Source organism: Mustelus asterias, chromosome 10 (genome assembly GCF_964213995.1).
Source record: "Mustelus asterias chromosome 10, sMusAst1.hap1.1, whole genome shotgun sequence".
NCBI classification, from domain to species: domain Eukaryota; kingdom Metazoa; phylum Chordata; class Chondrichthyes; order Carcharhiniformes; family Triakidae; genus Mustelus; species Mustelus asterias.
This window is the reverse complement of record NC_135810.1, coordinates 77615977-77624198: the sequence shown is the minus strand read 5'-3', so window position 1 is coordinate 77624198 and position 8222 is coordinate 77615977.

Sequence of the window (8222 nt, the reverse complement as noted above, 5' to 3'; positions counted from 1 at the left end):
TGAACTGAAAGGTCTCCAGCTTCTTTGGAAATGGAACATGCAGAATCTAATACTTAGTTGGCCCAATGGATCAACAGGTAATACGTTAATTATTGTCACTGGGTAACAATTTAATTTTAATAATACTTCTAGGATTAATTAGGATATCCTCCATATTTAATAATCATACCAGAAAGATGGGCATCATTTTCATAGGATCTGAATTGTACTGTTGATTAATATAGAAACCATTGACTGCAGAGTAATGTTACAGTAAGAAGTTTAACAACACCAGGTTAAAGTCCAACAGGTTTATTTGGTAGCAAAAGCCACACAAGCTTTCGGAGCTGCAAGCCCCTTCTTCAGGTGAGTGGGAATTCTGTTCACAAACAGAGCATATAAAGACACAAACTCAATTTACATGAATAACGGTTGGAATGCGAATACTTACAACTAATCAAGTCTTTAAGAAACAAAACAACATGAGTGGAGAGAGCATCAAGACAGGCTAAAAAGATGTGTATTGTCTCCAGACAAGACAGCCAGTGGAACTCTGTGGGGGTTACAAATAGTGGGACATGAACCCAATATCCCGGTTGAGGCCGTCCTCGTGTGTGTGGAATTTGGCTATCAGTTTCTGCTCAGCGACTCTGCGCCGTCGTGTGTCGCGAAGGCCGCCTTGGAGAACGCTTACCCGAATATCAGAGGCTGAATGCCCGTGACCGCTGAAGTGCTCCCCAACAGGAAGAGAGCAGTCTTGCCTGGTGATTGTCGAGGCAATTGGGGTTGGCACTGAGGTGCCTCGAGCAATAGCCAGAAAGAACAAAGAACAAAGAACAGTACAGCACAGGAAACATGCCCTTCGGCCCTCCAAGCCTGTGCCGCTCCTTGGTCCAACTAGACCAATGGTTTGTATCCCTCCATTCCCAGGCTGCTCATGTGACTATCCAGGTAAGTCTTAAACGATGTCAGCGTGCCTGCCTCCACCACCCTACTTGGCAGCGCATTCCAGGCCCCCACCACCCTCTGTGTAAAAAACATCCCTCTAATATCTGAGTTATACTTCGCCCCTCTCACCTTGAGCCTGTGACCTCTCGTGAACGTCACTTCTGATCTGGGAGAAAGCTTCCCACCATTCACCCTATCTATCCCCTTCATAATCTTGTACACCTCTATTAGATCTCCCCTCATTCTCCGTCTTTCCAGGGAGAACAACCCCAGTTTACCCAATCTCTCCTCATAGCTAAGACCAGGCAACATCTTGGTAAACCTTCTCTGCACTCTCTCTAATGCCTCCACGTCCTTCTGGTAGTGCGGCGACCAGAACTGGACGCAGTACTCCAAATGTGTCCTAACCAGCGTTCTATACAGCTGCATCATCAGACTCCAGCTTTTATACTCTATACCCCGTCCTATAAAGGCAAGCATACCATATGCCTTCTTCACCACCTTCTCCACCTGTGTTGCCACCTTCAAGGATTTGTGGACTTGCACACCTAGGTCCCTCTGTGTTTCTATACTCCTGATGACTCTGTCATTTATTGTATAACTCCTCCCTACATTATTTCTTCCAAAATGCATCACTTCGCATTTATCTGGATTAAAATCCATCTGCCACCTCTCCGCCCAATTTTCCAGCCTATCTATATCCTGCTGTATTGCCCGACAATGCTCTTCGCTATCCGCAAGTCCAGCCATCTTTGTGTCATCTGCAAACTTGCTGATTACACCAGTTACACCTTCTTCCAAATCATTTATATATATCACAAATAGGTTTTGGTGGACAGTAAAATAAAAGCCACTGCACTATTTAATGCAGTGTTTTCTACACCAAACGGTACGTGTTGTGAAAGACACTGAATCAAGTGGAAGGAAGTTAAAAAGCAGGACCCCGAGGGTAGTAATCTCAGGATTGCTACCTGAGCCACATGCCAGTAAGGGCAGGAGTAGGATGCTTGGGCGGATAAACACGTGGCTGAGGAACTGGTGCAGGGGGCAGGGTTTCCAATTCTTGGATCATTGGGGCCTCTTTTGGGGCAGGTGGGACCTGTACAAGAGAGATGGGTTACACCTAAACTACAAGGGGACCAATATACTTGCAGGGAGATTTGCTAGTGTTATTGGGGAGCGTTTAAACTAGATTTGCAGGGGGGTGGGAACCAGAGTGCCAGAGCAGATAGTGGAGCGGGGTAAAAAGACAGGTTAGTTCAAGCAAAATCACAAATGGAAGGGTAGAGTGTGGTGGAAATAATTTTTTGAGGTGTGTCTATTTCAATGCCAGGAGTATTGTGGGGAAGGCAGATGAGCTGAAGGCGTGGATAGACACGTGGAAATATGACATTATAGCCATTAGTGAAACTTGGCTACAGGAGGGGCAGGACTGGCAGCTCAATGTTCCAGGGTTCCAATGTTTCAGGCGGGATAGAGGCAGAGGGATAAAAGGTGGGGGGGTGGCATTGTTGGTCAGGGAAAATGTTACAGCGGTACTCAGGCAGGATAGATTAGGGAGCTTGTCTACAGAGGCCCTATGGGTGGAGCTGAGAAACAGGAAAGGTATGACCACATTAATGGGCTTGTATTATAGACCACCCAATAGTCAGCGAGAATTGGAGGAGCAAATCAGCGGAGAGATTGCTGACAACTGCAAGAAATACAAAGTTGTGATAGTAGGGGATTTTAATTTTCCACATATAGATTGGGACTCGCATACTGTCAAAGGTTTAGACGGGGTAGAGTTTGTAAAATGTGTTCAAGAGAATTTTCTACATCAGTATATAGAGGTGTCGACTAGAGAGGATGCGATATTGGATCTCCTATTGGGAAATGAGTTAGGGCAGGTGATGGATGTGAGTGTGAGGGAACACTTTGGATCCAGTGATCATAATGCCATTAGTTTCAACCTGATCGTGGATAAGGATAGATCTGGTCCTCGGGTTGAAGTTCTGAACTGGAAAAAGGCCAAATTTGATGAAATGAGAAGGGATCTGGGAAGTGTGGATTGGCACAGGCTGTTCTCTGGTAAGGATGTAAATGGAAAGTGGGAGGCCTTCAAAGGAGAAATTTTGAGAGTGCAGAGTTTGTATGTTCCTGTCAGGATTAAAGGCAAAGTAAATAGGAATAAGGAACCTTGGTTCTCGAGGGAGATTGTAACACTGATTAAGAGGAAGAGAGAGTTGTATGAAATGTACAGGCAGCAAGGAACACATCAGATGCTCGAGGAGTATAAAAAGTGCAAGAAGCTACTTAAGAGGGAAATCAGGAGGGCTAAAAGAAGACATGAGGTTGCTTTGGCAGACAGAGTGAAGGAAAATCCAAAGAGCTTCTATAGGTATGTTAGGAGCAAAAGGATAGTGAGGGATAAAATTGGTCCTCTTGAAGACCAGAGTGGTACACTGTGTATGGAACCAAAAGAGATGGGGGAGATACTAAATGGTTTTTTTGCATCCATATTTACTGAGGAAACGGGCATAGAGTCTACGGAAATAGGGCAAACTGGTAGGGAGGCCATGGAACCTTTACAGATTAAAGAGGAGGAGGTGCTCGCTGTCTTGAGGCAAATCAGAGTGGATAAATCCCCAGGACCGGACAGGGTATTCCCACGGACCTTGAGGGAAGCTAGTGTTGAACTTGCAGGGGCCCTGGCAGACATATTTAAAATGTCAGTATTCATGGGGGAGGTGCCGGATGATTGGAGGGTGGCTCATGTTGTTCCGTTGTTTAAAAAAGGTTCCAAAAGAAATCCGGGAAATTATCGGCCAGTAAGTTTGACGTCGGTGGTGGGCAAGTTATTGGAAGGTGTGATAAGGGATAGGATCTACAAATATTTGGATAGACAGGGACTTATTAGGGAGAGTCAACATGGCTGCATGGTAGGTCATGTTTGACCAATCTATTAGAGTTTTTCGAGGAGGTTACCAGGAAAGTGGATGAAGGGAAGGCGGTGGATGTTGTCTACCTGGATTTCAGCAAGGCCTTTGACAAGGTCCCTCATGGGAGGTTAGTTAGGAAGGTTCAATCGCTAGGTATACATGGGGAGGTAGTAAATTGGGTTAGACACTGGCTCAATGGAAGAAGCCAGAGAGTGGTTGTGGAGGATTGCTTCTCTGAGTGGAGGCCTGTGACTAGTGGTGTGCCGCAGGGATCGGTGTTGGGTCCATTGTTGTTTGTCATCTATATCAATGATCTGGATGATAATGTGGTAAATTGGATCAGCAAGTTTGCTGATGATACAAAGATTGGAGGTGTAGTGGACAGTGAGGAAGGTTTTCAAAGCTTGAAGAGGGATTTGGACCAACTAGAAAAATGGGCTGAAAAATGGCAAATGGAATTTAATGCAGACAAGTGTGAGATATTGCACTTTGGAAGGACAAACCAAAGAAGAACGTACAGGGTAAATGGTAGGACTCTGAGGAGTGCAGTTGAACAGAGGGATCTGGGAATACAGGTACAGAATTCCCTAAAAGTGACGTCACAGGTGGATAGGGTCGTAAAGAGTGCCTTTGGTACATTGGCCTTTATAAATCGGAGTATCGAGTATAAAAGTTGGAGTGTTATGGTAAGGTTATATAAGGCATTGGTGAGGCCGAATTTGGAGTATTGTGTACAGTTTTGGTCACCTAGTTACAGGAAGGATGTAAATAAGGTTGAAAGAGTGCAGAGAAGGTTCACAAGGATGTTGCCGGGACTTGAGGAGCTGAGTTACAGAGAGAGATTGAATAGGTTGGGACTTTATTCCCTGGAGCGTAGAAGATTGAGGGGAGATTTAATAGAGGTGTATAAGATTTTGATGGGTATAGATAGAGTGAATGCAAGCAGGCTTTTTCCGCTGAGGCTAGGGGAGAAAAAAACCAGAGGGCATGGGTTAAGGGTGAAAGGAGAAAAGTTTAAAGGGAATATTAGGGGGGGCTTCTTCACGCAGAGAGTGGTGGGAGTGTGGAATGAGCTGCCGGATAAAGTGGTAAATGCGGTGTCACTTTTAACATTTAAGAAAAACTTGGATGGGTTCATGGATGAGAGGGGTGTGGAGGGATATGGTCCAAGTGCAGGTCAGTGGGACTAGGCATAAAATGGTTCGGCACAGACAAGAAGGGCCAAAGGGCCTGTTTCTGAGCTGTAATTTTCTATGGTTCTAAGTCTTCAGAATGTTCTCAACTCAAGAACAACATATGTTAATTTTGCCAAATCCAGATCAAAAAGCTCCAGGTACTTTGCAAGCAAATGGATGCAGAGCACAATTTCATGCACGTGCATACAGAGTTAGAATCTCTTGGCAGAATGCTTACCCGTAATGTTTCATCTCAGGCAAGACATACATACATTATAAGCTGATAAGAAACCTGAACTTGCTGAGGTGGCGTTCGGCTGGCTAAGCAGGGATATCTCACAGATGTGTAGAATTATGCAAAGGGGAAAAATGATTTTTTTCCCCTATGTGAATGAATTGATATATTCAATAGGAAACTGGAAGTCCGGTGAACGTTGGAGTGATTATGATACTTTTGAGTTCCTACATTCAATTGTTTAAGATAACTACATTGGGCTGGATTTTACGGGACACCATGGTCCTCAATCCTCTTCACCAACTAAAATAACAATGGGGTGTCCATCCAGGTTGTCCTGCTGCAGGTTAACATTGTGCTTTTCATCTCCTTGGTGGTGGGATCGCTCAGGGAATATGAATTGCTGTGGCAAAATGCACATTTTACATGCACGTTGTAATCTGGAGCTATGGTCAGCAACGGTACAGGCTCCAACTTTCCTTCCACACGTCTGACCAAAATGTTTCCCCTCTTATCACCAACCATTGGCATGTTGGAAGAATATTTAGGTTGATACTCAGTCCGATTGGCTGCAATATGAACACGTCTTCCTTAGTTGACCATCAAGTCCTGGATTGGATTTGAACCTGGAACTTCTAACTCAGCAGCAGAAATGCGACCCACTGTGTCATAAGACCACCTTTTGTCTTCTTTCTGGTCTGTACAACAAACTTATAACTTATTTTCCAGAACTAACCAGCAAAATGATCTGCTGCACTCCTGTGAGCTACAAACCCCTTCAACGAGAATATTGAAATTAAACTGCCACTTTCTTGTCCCAAAGTTATTAGAAGAGTTCATTGACGTTTCATTAGGCAGTGCACTCAGAATCAAGTTCAGTTAAACGTCACTGGAGACACATTAATGTGAATGCTATGGTGAACCTAGACGGGCCCCTGCTGCAGCAGTGAAAGTGTCGGTTCTATTTAGTACAGCCTACTGGGTTTTAAGTAATTATATCAGTGAAAATTAATATTAAAAATTAATATTGACCCCCATATGAACCTTGATCACGGCCTCGACAGAATTGTTGCTCAGCACCAGCAACAAGTTTCCAGTTGTGAGAATGGATGTTATTTTTAAAAAATATTTTGGGGGCGTATTGCATTGTGCTGTAAAGAAAGGTGTGTGCGTTAATTAGTTAATTAAGCTGGGGCGAGGTTAATGGAGATTGTGCGTGGGATTTTCTGGCCACGCTCGCCTCAAAAACCAGAAAATCTCACCTGAGGTCAATGGTCAACCCCCCTACCCCCCACGATTCCCGTGATGGGCGGGACAGCAAAATTCCCCCAATTTCTCTGGAAGAGTTGAGGATTGAAAGGAAAAAAGGTGCTAAATGCATGCATTTGTAATGAAGCAAATGGGAAAGCGATGGCCTAGTGGTATTATCGCTTTACTATTAATCCAGAAGCCCCGATAATGCTCTGGGGACCAGGTTTCGAATCCCGCCACGGTAGATGGTGGAATGTGAATTCAATAAAAAATATCTGGAATAAAGAACCTACTGATGACCATGAAACCATTGTCAGTTGTCAGAAAAACACATCTGGTTCACTAATGTCCTTTAGGGAAGGAAATCTGCCGTCCTTACCTGGTCTGGCCTACATGTGACTCCAGAGCCACAGCAATGTGTTTGACTCTCAACTGCCCTCTGAAATGGCCTAGCAAGCCATTCAGTTGTAACAATCGCTACAAAGTCTCAACAAAGAAATGAAACTGGATGGGCCACCAGGCATCGACCTAGGCACCGGAAACGACAACGGCAAACCCAGCCCTGTCGACCCTGCAAAGTCCTCCTTACTAACATCTGGGGGCTAGTGCCAAAATTGGGAGAGCTGTCTCACAGACTAGTCAAGCAACAGCCTGACATAGTCATTCTCACGGAATCATACCTTACAGATAACACCCTAGACACCACCATTACCATCCCTGGATATGTCCTGTCCCACCAGCAGGACAGACCCAGTAGAGGTGGCGGCGCAGTGGTATACAGTCTAGAGGGAGTTGCCCTGGGAGTCCTTAACATCGACTCTCAACCCCATGAGTCTCACGGCTTCAGGTTAAACATGGGCAAGGAAACCTCTTAGTGGTTACCACGTACCGTCCTCCTTCAGCTGATGAATCAGTACTCCTCCATATTGAACAACACTTGGAGGAAGCACTGAGGGTGGCAAGGGTGCAAAATGTACTCTGGATGGGAGATTTCAATGTCCATCATCAAGAGTGGCTCGACAGCAGCACTACTGATCGAGCAGGTCGGGTCCTAAAGGATATAACTGTTAGACTGGGTCTGCAGCAGGTGGTGAAGGAACCAACAAGAGGAAATAACATACTTGACCTCATCCCTACCAATCTGCCAGCTGCAGATGCAGCTTTCCATGACAGTATCGGAAAGAGTGACCACTGCACAGTCCTCATGGAGATGAAGTCCCGCCTTCGTTTTGAGAATAACCTCCATCGCGTTGTGTGGCACTATCAAAGAACAAAGAACAATACAGCACAGGAACAGGCCCTTCGGCCCTCCAAGCCCGCGCCGCTCCCTGGTCCAAACTAGACCATTCTTTTGTATCCCTCCATTCCCACTCCGTTCATGTGGCTATCTAGATAAGTCTTAAACGTTCCCAGTGTGCCCGCCTCCACCACCTTGCCTGGTAGCGCATTCCAGGCCCCCACCACCCTCTGTGTAAAATATGTCCTTCAGATATCCGTGTTAAACCTCCCCCCCCTCACCTTGAACCTATGACCCCTCGTGAACATCACCACCGATCTGGGAAAAAGTTTCCCACCGTTCACCCTATCTATGCCTTTCATAATTTTATACACCTCTATTAGGCCTCCCCTCATCCTCCGTCTTTCCAGTGAGAACAACCCCAGATTACCCAATCTCTCCTCACAACTAAGCCCCTCCATACCAGGCAACATCCT